This window comes from Lotus japonicus, chromosome 2, assembly GCF_012489685.1.
Source record: "Lotus japonicus ecotype B-129 chromosome 2, LjGifu_v1.2".
NCBI lineage: Eukaryota > Viridiplantae > Streptophyta > Magnoliopsida > Fabales > Fabaceae > Lotus > Lotus japonicus.
Genome location: NC_080042.1, coordinates 35,217,212 through 35,235,338, shown reverse-complemented (window position 1 = coordinate 35,235,338; position 18,127 = coordinate 35,217,212).

Below are 18,127 nucleotides of genomic sequence, written 5' to 3'. Positions count from 1 at the left end.
ATGGTTTTGTTGTGTTTTATGAAGGACTTCTTGTGCTAATGAGCTCTTGGAGCTTCTAGAATCTTCCATGTCTTGTTGGTTAGGTTTGGAGAGCAGAAACTGAAGGTGAAAGAAGGCGAAGAAGCATGGAATTGATGAAGAACATAAAGAGGATTGAAAAGAGGAGTTTCAGAAGCCAAAAAGTCATTTTCAGGCGAGCTTGAGCGCCTAGGCGCTGGGAATGGGCGCCTAGGCGCCAATAAGGTCAGAGGCATGTTTTTTCAACATGCAATTGGCGCTCAGGCGCTCTGAATTGGCGCCTGAACGCCCAGTTTCGTTCATTTTGCCTATAAATAAGGCTTAGGCCAATTTCTTTTATACATTTGGACATTTTACTCATTTTTGATCAAGTTTGAGAGCTGAGGGGAACTTTGGGGCCAAGGGAGGCTTCCAACTTGTATTTCTTCTCAGGTTTTCTTTACATTTCCTTTATGAATTCACTAGCCATGAGTGGCTAGTTTACTTTTTTCTTTGGGTTGAGAGATTCTATGAAATTTTAGTTTGTTAAATCCTATCTCTATGCATGAGTCTTGATTCAATCTTGTATTTCAATTCCTTATTGCATGTTTAGCTTTGGTGCACCTCTGCTATAGGCTAGATTTTAATCAAATGGAAATTTGTTATGATTTAGGGACATGAATTGGAATAGATCCTTCTATACTTGCTTCTAGGAATAGAGTGAGGGTAGGGTTTTGTTGGCCTGAATAACCATGCTATCATACCTCTTATGAATGTTTAAGTACACAAGGAATTGGGCTTATCTTTCAATTTGAGAGAATTACTTTTGTGAGGAATCAACTAGTAAGTACATAGGCTATAACAACAAGAGATAAATCAAGATATCACATGCATAGGATAGGTGGACTAAAATGGATTAGTTGATCAAAAACCCAAGGCAATTTTCCATCATTTGTTATTTACATCATTTTCATCATTGCTCTTTTGCAAAACTTTTGTCACAATCAACCAAAACCAATTTCTGAATTTTACTGTTTTAAGAACTTGCAAACTCTAGGCTTAAATCAACAATTCTCACTCACAATCCCTGTGGTTCGATATTTTAAAACCCGGAGGTATTCGTACACTTGCGAATTGACCAACAACCGGTGGTGAATATGGAACGCATAAAACGCATACAAATGTGACTTCTCATTTAATGTGTCGCTTCCACTCCCCAAAATCCGCACCACTTTCCCAAAGTAATCATTTCACCTTGTCATCATGGGACACGATACCCCACTATCCTTACACGCGGACGCGATCTCAACCACTACTCCTTCCTCTTCTTAAAACCCCCTTCTTCCATCATCTGCCATTTTCAGAATCCTTGAACCTAGGGATGGCAATGGGGCAAAAAAAAACCCGAACCCGCGGGTACCCGCGGATAAAAATCTGTCACGGGTATAATAACCCGCGGGTTCGAGTACCCACGGGTTTGAAAAACAGATATTTTAAATATCCGTCCGAAAACGGGGCAGGGCGGATACTCGCGTACCCTACCCGTGGGTACCCGTTAAAGTAAAATTACATAAATGCCCTTACTATTTACTTAAGCTCAAATTAAAATTTTAGGGTTTCATTCTTCTCCATTCACTCTTTCCCTCTCCTTCAGCCACCGTCAGCGCCGCACACCACCATCTCCTCCCGCCACCGTCAGCCCATCTCCGGCGACTGGTACACCACCACCGTCTGGTAAGAGAATTCGATGCCTCACGCAACCCATTGCTGCGTTTTTCTTCGTTATCTGTTGTTTTTCGAAAATACCCTTTGCTTCAATCTCCCGTTTTTCAATTCGCGTTGGGTCACCTCTTTTCGTTGATGATTGTTGATTTCACCAAAAAAATTGTTTATCTATTTGATTTCCTTTGCAATTTGATGTTAATTCCATTGATTATGAGTTTGCTACTCAACAACACCCATATGCTGCACCTGCTCCGAAAAGTAAACTTGTCTTTGATTTGTTAATGATAGTTCTCAATGCAATGTGCTTTTCATTTTGTGTCAAACTGCAAAAAACAATGCCTGTCTGTGCTTAACATCTTTGGCATTTGTCATAAGGTTCTGATTCCTAGTCGTATTTAACTCTCTTGATATTTTATTCGAGGCATGTGTGTGTTTTTTTGTCTGTGGGAACTTATGGTAGATATTGAATGATAGGTATACATAATGATCATGGCTATAACGTTCTGTTTCATACTGTTTCAAGTCTTTTTTTCTTGGGTTAGGAAGCTAACAAACTAAGAAAGTGGTATGGGATTGGTGCCACTCTATTTGTAAAATGGTTTTTTTCTAGCTGAAAGGCTCTCCTTATAGGTGAGTTTGATAAAATTATCGGCTGTTTATGGGATAATCCAGTGGAAAGGAAACATTCTTGCATTCCATCATAAAATAATTATATGCATGTGGATGATTTTGGAAGAGAATTCATTTGTCACTCTACTTGGAGAACTGTGGTTTTATGCATACAACTGATTGGCTTATTGGTTGTTGTAACACCCCGATTTCGGTGGCGTCACTTTAGTAACTCAAGAATAAAATAAAGCGGAAAAGCAGGTATTTTTTTTTTGTTTTGTTTAAATAAAAAGACTTGTCGATATAAAGACTCATCCCAATCTCGATTAACAGCGATTAATATACAATACAAGCACACCCTTGCTGTAACTAAAAACATCGTCACGAGTGTCCTCAAGTGACGGAAAGTAACATCAAGTAACTAAAAGTATTGCCCAACGGCAAACAAGTGCGACTCATAAATAGAGTCACAAGTTTTATAAATACAGTCCTCCGAAAAGTAAGTCAGCCCAAAACGACTTCCAAAAAAGACTTCTTACGTCCGACTACTCCGTGCGATTCCCATCTACGGAGAACCACACCGAAAGCAACCTGTCGGAAACTACCCTGTCCCAAAAGTACAAATGAAAATCAGAGCTATGACATTAACACCCAACCTTAGTAGGCTCTAAAACACCCATACTCTATACTTCCATCATCGACCCTCATCTGGTCATGCATTCAGTCCGGGTCCTCGTCGAAAGCTTCAGTAATAATCATTACGCTCCTGGTCCTCCTCGAGTGACGAGTCATCACGAATCGACTGACGGACGCCTGGCAGCAGGCCGACCGCCCAAACACAAACATACAAACAAAGCCAAGGCGCTAGGGTCAACTCACGAAATAAAATAGATAATACAAACAACATGTGAAGAATAAGGGGGTATATATATATATGTTGTATATATACATGTAATTTATGTATTGCCTACCCTAAGGTATATACATAACATGTTATCAAGGCTCTAATAAACAATTCGATATTTGTATCTCAACAGTTCAATAAACAATGGCTCAATAAATCAGTAGGGGTGCATGTATGTCAACTCAGAAGATTATCCCAACAATTAGGTGAAGGTATGAAAAACGGTAGAAAGGGGGGGGTTTGAATAACGTTTTCAGTACAAAACTTCCACCTTAAAGATTTTGACAAATCTTTCGAGAACTTACGTGCTAAAGATAAGAGATAGAGAAGCACACAAGGATTTTATCCTGGTTCACTTGATAAATCACTCAAGCTACTCCAGTCCACCCGTTAAGGTGATTTCTTCCTTCTTAGAATGAAGGCAATCCACTAATCAGGTAAGAGTTACAACTGCACTTGAAACCTACAAGTGACTAACAATTACACTGACTTAGCTCACACTAAGATTCACTCTCTTAGTCTTCTCTAGGATCCGATCAACCTTGATCTCCTAAAGGAACTAAACAAATTGTTTATCAAAGAAATGTTTACAAGAGATTTGCTTCTAAAAAGCTAATAGTAAACTCAATGAATTTTAGATGAAAGAAAGCTTAGAATATTTTGAATATGTCTTGCGCGTATGTATATTGCTTCTTGCCACTTCTTTCAATCTTCAGCCTCTATATATACTCCAAGGATTAGGGTTGAGCAATGCATGGGAAATGCTACCGTTGGAGGGCAGTTCTGGAAAATCCAGCTTCTGCTGTGGCTGAGAACGTTAGGTAGGTCGTCAGGAAGGTACACTTGCTTTTGTACTTGGATAGCGACTTGACCTTTTAACCTAGGAGACTTCTGATCAGGGGAATACTTCATATTGGAACTTGTGAAGCCGGTTGATCAGAGTCAGAGGGAAAGCACAGATCCTCTGACCATTGTATCTTCTGATTCTGAACTCAGAGGGAAGAACATGGCCTTCAGAGTTTCTTGCTTCTGTACTTCAGAGTTTCCACTATTCAGCTTCTGGATCTTCAGAGTCTTCTACACCATCAGAACATCTGAACCTTCAGTGTTTCTTGGTTATCAGAACTTCTGGATCTTCAGAGCTTCTAGCGACTGAGTCCACATCAGAGTTTGTATAGCTTCAGAACTTCTGAAGCTTTTCCACTGTTCATACTGAACATGGTGAATGCGAAAGCGTTGCTTGGGTCACTCTTTATACACAGTGCTTCTGATTTGTGTGAGATTGAGTTGAGGTCAGAGCCTGTAAATAGCACACTCAGAAAAACACGTTAGAGTACCATAATTGTTCATATCAAAAGGTTAACTTGTAATCATCAAAACATAGAGTTGTACTACTAGATCAAAACTTGATCTTACAATCTCCCCCTTTTTGATGATGACAAAACTAAAATTTTTGATGAACAATTCTTAAACATTAAACTGAATTCACTCAGAGTTTAGAGATATAGAATAAGACTTATCCTGATGTGAATAGTTTATCTTGCTCATTCTGAATTCAAGTCACTGCTTGATTCTGAGCTTAGCTCCCCCTGAATCTAATACTTGATGAAAACGTTAGTAAAGTCTAGATTCTGAGCTAAATAATATAAGAGTTCAGAGTGAAAAACTTATGACATAGATGAAAATCGAGTAAACAGAGCGCATAAGTAATCAGAGTCACGGACGAGGTATCAGAGTCTTGGGTATCAGAGTCAACTTAGAATCACTTCAGAAGAAGTGAAATGTATTCCTTGTATTTGCCCAGTGACACATCTATGGTCATGAAGGTGGAACTCTTAAATTCTCCAAAAGAAAAATAAATCACACTAACACATCTTACACATCAAAAACTGGGTTTACTCCCCCTTTTTGTCATAAGCAAAAAGCTTGGGGTGTGAAAAACTTAGCTTGAAGTACAAGGTACTCCCCCTTAGAGAAGGTCTAAGTTTAAAGAAAATGAAAACGATGCAAGAATCAGAGTTAGGCGAAATAAATAGAAGAGTTAATGCAAGAGAAGAACGTTTACCACCGGTCAAGTGAGTAAAGAGAAGGGTCAGTTACCAAGAACTTAACCTCGAGAAACCGTAGGAGCATTAACTTTCAGAGAGAAAGTGAAGCCTATATAAAGCGTTGGAGAGAAAGGTAAGCTTCACACCTCGAACAATTTTCAGTTAAAAAAAAATGGCATCATACAACGTAGCACTAGAAGAGCTGAGGAAGAAGGCCTTTGAAGAGGACTTGTTCCTGAACATCAGGCATCCTGAGGGTACAACGACCATCTCGGAGCTAACACGGACACTGCTGGAAGAGGACCTGCGTCCAGAGTTGGAGAGAGACCTGAAGGAATTTCTTGCCTTCGTGGAGGAGGTGCAAGAACTCAGCCGGCTTGAACTCAAGCTGCTGGAAGAAAAAGAAAGTTTGGAAGAGAAGCTCAAGACTTCAGAATAGATTCTGGAGAGGGATGAGCTAAAGAACAGGCTCAGCAACATCCAGTATGTACTGGATCGTCTGGAGAAGGATAGGTCAGAGCAGCGCCAGGAGTGCAGAAGAATGAGGAGAGATCCTCCATTCTAGACTTTGTAGAGAAGTAATGTATGATGTAAACAAAAAAAGATTATGAATAAAACGAGTTTAGCAAACATATGTGACACAAGTATATAGATATGCATATATAATCACAAACGAACAAATTAAAAAAAAAGGAAACAGAGTTTAACAAAAGGAAAACAAAGTTAACGAAAAAGAAGGAAAAAAGAAGAGATCCTAAAACTAAGGTTTGTCAGTGCGTCGCAGAAGTTCCATCATCATTTGCTTCATCTCAATCAGCATGGATTCATGAATGTCAAGACGCTGTTCCATGATGTCGAGTCTGGATGAGCTTGTCTGAGTAGAGCTGGAAGGAACATTCTGAGCAGCTTGAGGATCTGGAATGGAAGCAGAAGCAGCAGGAGTAAACACAACTGGTGCAAGTGCTTGGCATCTAAGAGCTTCAGCCTCAGCTTCAAGTCGCTCTGCCTCAAGTCTGGCTTGTTCAGCTTGAGCTGCTGCTAGACGTGCAGCTTCTTCTGCTTGAGCCTTCTTTCTCTTGGCTTCTTCAATGGCTTCAAGAAGCTTATTTCTCTGTTCTAGTTCATGAAGAGCCACCCTTCTAGCAAACCTTTGCTTGGCAGCCTCAATGCTCTGACTTCCCTCTGCATGCCGGAGCTGCATCATAATTGAAACTTGAGCCACTAGCCAAGTGCTCAGATTGTTCCACTCATCAGCTACACTTTCAGCATTCTCACTGAGGTCAGTCTGACCGTATACATTGCGGAGCCTCAAGGAGGCTTCATGATAGAAAATATTGATGCACTCAGAGAGAGATGTGGGTTGAAGGTGAGTATAGGGAATTATGGAGAGGTTGGTTTCAGGAGAGGCTGGGTGATTGCTGCTATGAGCTTCAGAGGCACCTTGTGGAGAACCAATGTTAATCATGGGAGCATTGGGTTCAGAGGTTCCAAGGTGAGGGTCTGAAGTTTCAACCAGAGGATGAGGTGATCTAACCGAGGATTGGTTAGACACTGAATGTTCGGGTTCAGGTTCTGGTTGAATAGGCTCTTGTTGGTCAGGGACAGGGTGAGCTTGTTGAACCAAGGGGTCTGCCTCTTGTAAAGGATTAGCCAAGATAGGTTCATCTGGGTCTACTAGACGTTCAGGTCTAGGGCCAGGATATCTCCTAGGGCTTGGACAAGTTAGGTAATATTCTTCCAAGGTAGACACCTTTTCTTTTCTAACCTCCATGAATTTTCTAATGGATTCAGAGTTATTGGAGGGAGAAGAATCAGCAACATTGGTTGGGAAGGATACAGGTGTAAAGGCTGTTGAAGAGTCTGTATCCGTGGTTTTGGCAGCAGGACGTTCTGATGCTCTGGGAACAGAGTGATCAAACGTTCTGGGTTGTGGTTCTGTTTGATTTGGCTCGGGTTGGTCATGGATGATGGGTTCAGAAGATAATGGGTCATACGGAATGGTGAGGAGAGAGGTTGGTTCTTCTGACCTAGAGGGTTGATTCTGAAGCAAATTCCAGAGAGGTGCTTCAGTAGGGGAAGGTTGAAAGAAGGAAGATCTTGGGGAATGTGGTGGAGTGGTGGTTTGTGCGGCTGGCTGGGATTCAGGAATAGGAGTGAGGGGATTGGAGGAGTGTTTGAGCATAGCAGAAATAGGGAGTGCATCAAATAAATTCAAATCATCATCAGAAGCAAGTGCAGGCTTACTTGAATGTGCTGATGATCGAGTCACTCTGGCAGGAGGTTCAGTCCTTCTGACCACTTCAGCAGCTGGTTCCACCCGAGTAAGCTTCACCACGATTCTGACCTTCTTCTGCTTTTTCTTTGGAGGACCATCCTCACTATCACTATCATCACCATCATCAGGCTTTCTCTTTGTCTTCTTGACCAGAGGGACATCAGATTCCTCTGAGGATTCTTCCAGAACCATCTTCCACTGAGCTTTCTTCTTGGGAGGAGTAGGAAACTCTGGAGCTGGCGGTAGTCTGCTGACGAAATCATCAAGGTCTATTTCGAATCCTTGAGCCCTGAGGTCTTCAACATAGCATCTGATGGCGTCAGGATGGTCTGCTTGAGTCCACAGAGGGTAGTCATTCAGAGGCATCCTTCTGCTTCTGATCTCAGAAGATGTGTCTTCATGAGCAGGAGCAATCTTCTTCTGGACCAAACCCATCTTCTTCAGAGAGTTTGCAGTGAAGACATCACTGACAATTGTGCTCAAATCCTCTGTGCAACCAGCATTGATCAGATCTTGCACCAGGTTGCTTTCAATGAGAAAGTCTGAGAGCAGCCTCCCAAAAGGGATATATTTGATTGCAGACTTGATGGAGGCGGTGGTGCGAGACTTTCGGATGCATTCCTTCAAGTAGGAGAACAGGAAGAAGGGAAGGCAGATCTTCTCCTGATCTTGGATGAAGAACAACATCACCTTCTGGTTGAAGTTGATGTAGTCTGGAGAACTGCCCTTCGGTCTCTGGTTTATGCAGTTGAGCAGGATCTTGTGCCAGATCCTGAGTTTGGGATGAAGATCCATCACCTTATAACTCGTCTTGCCCGGTTTGAAGGTGGTGTACAGGGCCTGGTTGACTTTGTCTTTGGTGCTGGGTTTCAGCTTCGATTCCGTCAGTTGGAAACGATACCCATAAGCAGTATCTGCACCCAGCAAGTTCACGAAGGACTTCTCCGTGATGATGATCTTTCTGCCAAGAATGTGAGAGACCACCTGAGTATCATCGCAGTCGGCGTGCTTCCAGAATTCCTTTACCAGTTTCTCATACACCGGTCCTCGAAGTCGGTTGAAGTAGTTTCCCCAACCTTGAGCTTGGACTTCAGGACGAAGATCATACCCATTTGCAGCCAGATTGTCGAGGTCGAATCTCCATTCTGCCAGGACTTGAAGTTCCTCAGGAGCAAATACGCAGTGAACGGCACAGCCCCGTTCTGCAATTGGAACAATCTGCTCTTGAGCTTGAACTTGTTCTTGTGCCGGATTTTCAGAGCCCCTTTGACCCGTTGCTAGACCAACTACCATGTGAGGGAACTGAGGTGCATCTGCAGTAGATCTTCTGGTTTGTCTTACCATTTTGAAGAGGTTGAAGGTTTGAGGTAGCAGATGAAGGTAAAAAGATGAAGAGAGATCGAGAGAGAAATTGAGAAAAGGCGGTTTTGAAAAGCAGAGAGTGAAAACCGGAAGTGAGAGAGAACGTGTGTGTATAGTGGGTTTTATCAAATAACCGTTGTTGATTCAAAAAGCACTTTAAGATCAACGGCTGAAAATTAAAGATAGATAGTAACAGTAAAATACACAAATCACACACAGGAGATAAGCATATCTACACGCAATCATAACAGACTGTCACACGGGCACAAGGAACTATGCATCAGAAATTCTGACACACATGTTGTTGTCTCAGCGTCAGAGTCAGTACCAGTGGGAACACACACTCTGATTGAGTTACCTTCTGGACTAGACATCTTCTGATCAAGAAGTATCATAGTCAGAGGTTCTGATCCATCTTCACTCTGGACAAAAGTCCATGTTTAGATTTTTCAGAATAAAATTAAATCTATCCTCTGCTAAGGGCTTTGTAAAGATATCTGCCCATTGATGGTCAGTATCAACAAACTTCAGAAGAAGTACGCCCTTCTGTACATAATCTCTAATAAAGTGATACTTTACCTCAATGTGCTTTGCCCTTGAATGCAAGATAGGATTCTTACTCAATGAGATTGCAGCAGTGTTATCACAATAGATTGGGATATTGCTCTCAAGGATCTGATAATCCTCCAGCTGATGTTTCATCCAGAGCATCTGAGTGCTGCATATTGCTGCTGAGATATATTCTGCCTCTGCAGTTGATAGTGCAATGGTTGATTGCCTCTTGCTTGCCCATGAGACTAGATTGCTTCCCAGAAATTGACAATTTCCTGAAGTACTTTTTCTCTCTGTTCTATCTCCAGCATAATCAGCATCACAGTAACCTGAAAGCTTATACTCTGATGTTTTCTTATACATCAAGCCAAGGTTAGTGGTGCCTTTCAGATACCTTAGGATCCTCTTAACAGCAGTTAAGTGGGTTTCCCTTGGATCTGATTGGAAACGAGCACATAAGTGAACACTAAATAATATGTCTGGCCTAGATGCAGTTAAGTATAGAAGTGAACCTATCATGCCACGATAGAGCTTCTGACATACTTTACCACTTTTATCTTCTTTCTCCAGAATGCATGTAGGATGCATTGGAGTCTTGGCCACTGTGGATTCCAGCATATTGAACTTCTTCAGAAGTTCTTTAGTGTACTTGCTCTGATGGATATATGTTCCTTCTGGTGTTTGATCAACTTGTATTCCCAGAAAGTACTTTAATTCTCCCATCATACTCATCTCAAATTCAGCCTGCATCATCTCAGAAAATTCTTTGCATAGAGATTGATTAGCAGAACCAAATATAATATCATCAACATAAATTTGCACAATTAAGATATCATCTTTATAAGTCTTGCAAAAAAGAGTTGTATCTACTTTACCCCTTACAAACTCATTCTCCAGAAGGAATGAGCTAAGTCTCTCATACCATGCTCTGGGAGCTTGCTTCAGATCGTAGAGTGATTTCTTCAATTTGAACACATGGTCTGGTTTCTTCTCATCTTCAAAACCTGGGGGTTGATGAACATAGACTTCCTCTGAGATATAACCATTTAGGAAGGCACTCTTTACGTCCATCTGATGTAGAACTATGTTGTGATTTACTGAGAAAGAGATCAACAGTCTGATTGCCTCCAGTCTTGCTACTGGAGCAAATGTTTCAGTGTAGTCTATTCCTTCCTGCTGGCTGTAGCCTTGAGCAACTAGCCTTGCCTTGTTTCTGACTACATCTCCTTTCTCATTCAGCTTGTTTCTGAATACCCATTTTGTTCCAATAACATGGACACTCTCAGGCTTCTTCACTAAGCTCCAAAAATCGTTCTTGGAGAATTGATTCAATTCTTCTTCCATGGCCAGAATCCAATCCTTGTCCTGAAGAGCTTCATCTATGGACTTGGGTTCAATTAAGGACACCAATCCTTTCAGACTCAACAAGGTCTCTTCAGAGGGTCTGAAGGCAGATCTGGTTCTGACTGGTTCGTCTTTGTTTTGCTAGAATCAATTCCTTAGGGTGAGCTGCAGTGATTCTGCTCTTCTTCAGAGTTTGTGAGTTAGAGGGACCAGCTTCTTCCTCTGGTTCATCTTCCTCTGGCTCAGCTTCCTCTGGAGCTTTGCCTTTGTCAGAAACATTAATGCTTAAATCTGCAAACTTTTCAACTAGCTTTGACTGGTCAGAGTCAAGCTTATCATCAAATCTAACATGAATAGATTCTTCAATAGTCTTAGCATCAGTATTATAAAATCTAAAACCTTTAGATCTATCAGAATAACCAAGTAATAGACACTTAGAAGACTTAGCATCAAATTTATGCAATCTATCCTTAGTATTGAGAACATAACAAACACAGCCAAAAGGATGAAAATAAGAAATGTTGGGTTTTATGTTCTTCCACAATTCATAAGGAGTCTTATTCAGAATTGGTCTCACAGAGATTCTGTTCTGAATGTAACATGCTGTATTTACTGCCTCTGCCCAAAAGTGCTTAGCCATGCCAGTTTCTTGGAGCATGGTTCTAGCCATCTCCTGAAGAGTTCTGTTCTTCCTCTCAACAACACCATTTTGTTGAGGAGTTCTGGGACAAGAGAAATCATGTGCAATTCCATAGGAATCAAACAGACTCTCAAACTTGTCATTCTCAAACTCTCCACCATGGTCACTTCTGACACGCACAATCCTACAAGCCTTCTCGTTTTGCACTTGAGCAATGAAGGTAGAGAACACATCATGAGACTCATCCTTGCGGGTTAGAAACTTTACCCATGTCCAGCGGCTATAGTCATCAACGATAACCATCCCATATCTCTTGCCACCTATAGACTCAGTTTTCACTGGTCCAAAAAGGTCGATATGCAGAAGTTCCAACGGCCTTGAGGTTAAGACAACATTCTTTGCCTTGAAAGGGACTTTTGTGAATTTGCCTTTCTGACATGCTTCACAAAGAGCGTCTGAAGCGAACTTCAGATTGGGTAAGCCCCTGACAAGGTTTAGCTTGCTCAGCTGAGAAATCTTTCTCATACTGGCATGCCCTAACCGTCTATGCCATACCCACTGCTCTTCATTAACAGACAGAAGGCACTTCACATTCTGAGCCTCCAACTCAGATAATCTGATCTTATAGATGTTGTTCTTCCTCTTGCTGTTAAATAGAACAGAGCCATCGATCTGACTTACAGCCCGGCAGGACTTTTGATTGAATATAACATCATAACCCTTGTCAGCTAATTGACTTATAGACAATAAGTTATGTGTTAAGCCGTCTACCAATAAAACATTATCAATGCATGGGCTACGATCTACACAAATAGTACCAGTACCAACAATTTTACCCTTTTCATTTCCTCCGAAGCCAACTTCGCCTCCAGGCTTAAGTTTCAGCTCTCGGAACATACGCTTTTCTCCCGTCATGTGACGCGAGCATCCACTGTCCAGATACCATGATTGGTGTTTCAGTGGAGCTATCAAGGATATCTGCAACATAGATAATCTTGTCCTTAGGTACCCACTTTCTGGGTCCTCTTTTGTTAGTTACCCCAGAGGTTCTGATCACCTTGGGTGTCTCAACATAATATTTTAAAGGAATATTTGCATGATATTTAGTCATAGAGAAAGATCCCTTTTTAAGAGGATGTTTAGCAACTTTAGCAGGTACAGGATCAGGCAATATGGTACCAGAGGGAACAAAGCATTCATACAAGGATTTAGCTTTAGACATAGAAGGCTCATTTCTAATTGGTTTAGAATAGCCAATGCCATGCATTTCATTTCTGCTTACGCCATAGATCATTGAAGCCATTAAGCTTCTATCCACGCTTTTAGCTAGGAATCTTTGAAAAGACTTTTCATACTTAGATTCATTTCTACAATCAGAGGCATCACAGGCAACAATTTCTTCTAACTTAGCAATCTGGTTCTTAAGCACAGAGTTAGAATTTACCAAAGCATGATTTTCATTTTTCAAATCAGAAATAATTTTCTCATGTTCAGAAGGAGTCTTGGAGACAGCAGATAAGTTCTTTTTCAACTTTTTTTGCTTAGACAATAAGGAGTTATACTTATCCATGATATCAGACAAAGCATGTTTCAGTTCAGAGGTAGAGAAAGAAGCAAATACCTCATTTTCATCGTCTGAGTTAGGATCTCCTTCTGATTCTGAGTCAGAGTCAACAGCTTCCTTTGACTCTGCTCCTTTGTCTTTGACAATGGCCATGAGTCCTTGGACTTCACCATCAGAGTCAACATCCTCTGACTCTGATTCATCAAATGTCACCATCAGACTCTTCTTGGTCTTGAAGTGCTTCTTTGGCTTCTTGTCTTTCTTCAACTTTGGACAATCACTTTTGTTGTGCCCAGATTCTTTGCACTCAAAACATGTGACTTCCTTGATTGAAGACTTCTTCTGGCCTGAGGACTCATACTTTCCTTTTGCCTTTCCAGAGCCTTTGAACTTGCTCTGCCTGTGCTTCCAGATGCGGTTGAGTCTCTTGGAGATCAGAGTCAGCTCATCTTCATCAGAATCTTCTGATGCTTCTTCAGATTCTTCTTCTTCAGCTTGAAGAGCCTTTGACTTCTCAACCTTAGCCTTTTCAGATTTGGATTTCAAGGCTATGGACTTTTTCCTCAGATCTTGCATCTCTGAGCGCTTCAGCTCATGGCATTTCAAAATGCTGATGGGTTCTTCTAAACTCATATTCTCAACGTCTCTCGTGAGCTCTATTGAAGTCACCAAAGGCATCCAACTTTCAGGAAGACACCTGATGACCCTTATGACATGATCTTTTGTTGTGTAGCTCTTGTTGAGAGGTCGTATGCCAGCTACAAGCAATTGAAATCTGGAGAACATTTCTTCAATGGATTCATTTGGCTCCATGATGAAGGATTCATACTTTTGGATCAAAGACAATGCCTTTGATTCTTTGACTTTCTTGTTTCCTTCATGAGACATCTTCAGAGATTCAAAAATGCCTTTAGCAAACTCACGATCTGTAATCTTCTGGTACTCTTCATAGGAAATAGCACTTAGAAGAATTGCTCTTGCTTTGTGATGTTGTGAGTACAGCTTCTTTTGATCTGCAGTCATCTCTGACCTAGGGATCTTCTTGCCATCTGCATCAACTGGACGCTCGTAGCCATCCATAATAATATCCCAGAGATCTGCATCGAAACCCAGAAAGAAACTTTCCAGTCTATCTTTCCAATATTCGAACCTTTGACCGTCGAACATAGGAGGCTTTGCATTGTAACCATCTCTTTGAGTTTCACTGGTGGTGGCAGCCATTGTTTTTCACACCGGCCCGGATCACTGAACACTGTTAGGTGTGGTAATCAGAACTTGCGCTCTGATACCAATTGAAGGTATGAAAAACGGTAGAAAGGGGGGGGGGGGTTTGAATAACGTTTTCAGTACAAAACTTCCACCTTAAAGATTTTGACAAATCTTTCGAGAACTTAAGTGCTAAAGATAAGAGATAGAGAAGCACACAAGGATTTTATCCTGGTTCACTTGATAAATCACTCAAGCTACTCCAGTCCACCCGTTAAGGTGATTTCTTCCTTCTTAGAATGAAGGCAATCCACTAATCAGGTAAGAGTTACAACTGCACTTGAAACCTACAAGTGACTAACAATTACACTGACTTAGCTCACACTAAGATTCACTCTCTTAGTCTTCTCTAGGATCCGATCAACCTTGATCTCCTAAAGGAACTAAACAAACTGTTTATCAAAGAAATGTTTACAAGAGATTTGCTTCTAAAAAGCTAATAGTAAACTCAATGAATTTTAGATGAAAGAAAGCTTAGAATATTTTGAATATGTCTTGCGCGTATGTATATTGCTTCTTGCCACTTCTTTCAATCTTCAGCCTCTATATATACTCCAAGGATTAGGGTTGAGCAATGCATGGGAAATGCTACCGTTGGAGGGCAGTTCTGGAAAATCCAGCTTCTGCTGTGGCTAAGAACGTTAGGTAGGTCGTCAGGAAGGTACACTTGCTTTTGTACTTGGATAGCGACTTGACCTTTTAACCTAGGAGACTTCTGATCAGGGGAATACTTCATATTGGAACTTGTGAAGCCGGTTGATCAGAGTCAGAGGGAAAGCACAGATCCTCTGACCATTGTATCTTCTGATTCTGAACTCAGAGGGAAGAACATGGCCTTCAGAGTTTCTTGCTTCTGGACTTCAGAGTTTCCACTATTCAGCTTCTGGATCTTCAGAGTCTTCTACACCATCAGAACATCTGAACCTTCAGTGTTTCTTGGTTATCAGAACTTCTGGATCTTCAGAGCTTCTAGCGACTGAGTCCACATCAGAGTTTGTATAGCTTCAGAACTTCTGAAGCTTTTCCACTGTTCATACTGAACATGGTGAATGCGAAAGCGTTGCTTGGGTCACTCTTTATACACAGTGCTTCTGATTTGTGTGAGATTGAGTTGAGGTCAGAGCCTGTAAATAGCACACTCAGAAAAACACGTTAGAGTACCACAATTGTTCATATCAAAAGGTTAACTTGTAATCATCAAAACATAGAGTTGTACTACTAGATCAAAACTTGATCTTACATTAGGCATGTCTAGTCGATCCAACCCATCGGGTTGAACATACGGACTCGCACACGCAACAAGTGACAACGCCAAGTCGGTTCACTCAAAAGAGTCGAACATACGGACGCTGCGTGTGTCCAAAGACTATCGCCGAATCGATCCAATCCATCGGATTGAACATACGGATCCGCGCGAGTCGAAAGATTATCGCTGAATCGATCCAATCCCTCGGATTGAACATACGGATTCACGCGAGTCGAAAGATTATCGCTGAATCGATCCAATCCCACGGATTGAACATACGGATTCACGCGAGTCGAAAGATTATCGCTGAATCGATCCAATGCCTCGGATTGAACATACGGATTCACGCGAGTTAAAATGGCAATCGCTGAATCGATCCAATCCATCGGATTGAACATACAGACTCACGCGTGCCTGAGTGACTACCGCCGAATCGATCCAATCCATCGGATTGAATATACGGATCCGCGCGTGTCAATAATTATTGCCGAATCGGCCCAACCCGTCGGGTTTGGACATACGGATTCGCGCTGCAATGTCGAAGATACACTCTTGGTGTTCTTCGTGAAGGCCCAGTCTTTTGACCGTCCCAAACCCCAAACATATGCATAATGCAATATGGTTAACAAAACATCGAATCGTCCTCACACGTACGAGTTTAACCACAAGTCTCAATTTAAAAGGACCCGAAGATCAAAGTCGTCTTGCGACTAGGCTGTGAAAAGCCGGAGTACATATTGCACTCAGTGACATTTCCATGGTCACTATGGTTCATCCTCGTGACAACCATCAAATCATCTCAAGTTCAAGGCTTTTCGACTATTTCCCGTTTTTCACAATCATTTCCAACTCTTAAATTTTCCCAAAGGTCTCGTTAATTAATCAAAGCATTTCAAGTTGAGTTAATTAAATTATGAGGTTTATTATCGAAATCCAAGTTCCATAATTTCTTCAAGTTCCAAATTCCAACTATTCAAAGTTTCCCAAACCTCCCAAATAAAAACCCCGGGAAAAGTCTAAGTATTCCAAAGAGGGCTAGATCTCAGACCTCAGGTCAGGACCTGCCTAGGGTTTCCTCTCAACCCAAAAGATCAACAACATCAGCTCAAATGTCCTACGCTCCGCAATCGCGTCAACACGCACAACTCGATATCAATTCAACAATAATAAGCTCTAAAGAGCGATGCAACAATAATACGGTGCGGTAATCATAAGACAGAAACCAGTAAACGGCCGAAGCCTCTCAGAAAACGGAGACACACGTCTCATATAAATTCACTCGGCCGTAGCCTCCAGAAAACATTTTCCAATTTCAAACGATAAACAATACCCAAGCAATATTCAATAACAAGCAATATTCAATATCAAGCAATATTCAAGTCGAATTTATCGACGCCTATAAATCAATAGCTAGTAAGTAAGTTGCCCTAACCTCGAGTTGTTCCAGTCTCGCGGTGTTGGTCTCGCTCACAAGCTTGTTCAGTCAAGCCCAAGGTTTCCACAAACGAACCTTAGAGCAAACAAAGCAAAAATCAATCAAATTAAGTCGATACAGTCGAAACAATCCTAACTAACGTTCGACAAAGCTCAAGAAGCTTCAGAGTACAACATTTAGGCACGAATGGAAGGGCTTTCCCCGAATGGATGAGTTTTGACTCGATTCAAGTTTTGTACAAAAACACTTTATTCGCTAAAACGTGCATAACTCGAGCTACAAAACTCGGAATGACACGAAACCGGCGCCAAAATGTCGACAATTGAAAGAGCTACGCAATGGCTCAGGTCATAGAGACCCAAAAATTATTTTTGGACACGGTACCCAAGCAAATAGGTTTCGGCCACTATGGAAAATAGGGTTTTCGAACTTTTTCTTCGATCTAAATCAATTCCTAGGTATTCTTAGGCGATATCTAGGCCAGGGAAACTCTCAGAAAAATTATCGGGTCGAAAACTGTCGCAGGGGTATTTTGGTCAATATTTTTAGCTCGGAAACTCAAAATCAGAATTTCGAAAAACAAATTAGATGGGGTCGATCCTAACGACATTTATAACAACTAATTCTACTAAAGCTAAACTCAGTCGAGAGTTTTTTATCCAAAAAGCGGAACCTCAGCATAAAAATGGGTTTTTGAGCAGAATTGAAACTCGGCGGCAATTCGGTGAGATTCAACAGAAAACAACCGGATATTCATGCTCTAGAGCACGTAGGCAATAAGTTTAGACACTAAAATCAGCTTATTTGGACAGTTTTACAAAAAGCTCAAAACTTTGAGCACAGAAAGACATAGAGAAAAGCGACAGAATTTACGATCAGAGGTAGGGAAAAGCATCAGTACCTCGAGGTCTACGCGTAGCAACGAACGGAACGACGATCGGTCAAGAATTGGAAAAATCACTTTTCTTCCTTTTTCCTCTCCAATGTCTCGGCCGTGTGTGTGTGTTGTGAAGCTTTTTTTTTTGTTTTTTTTTTCATCTTTCATACTATATATAGGAAATGGAAAATGCGGAAAAATGAGAATTTCGCGATTCCGATTTTTCCTACTGATTCCAACGTATTTTAGACACGATAATCTTCCCGCTGAATCTTCTAATTCT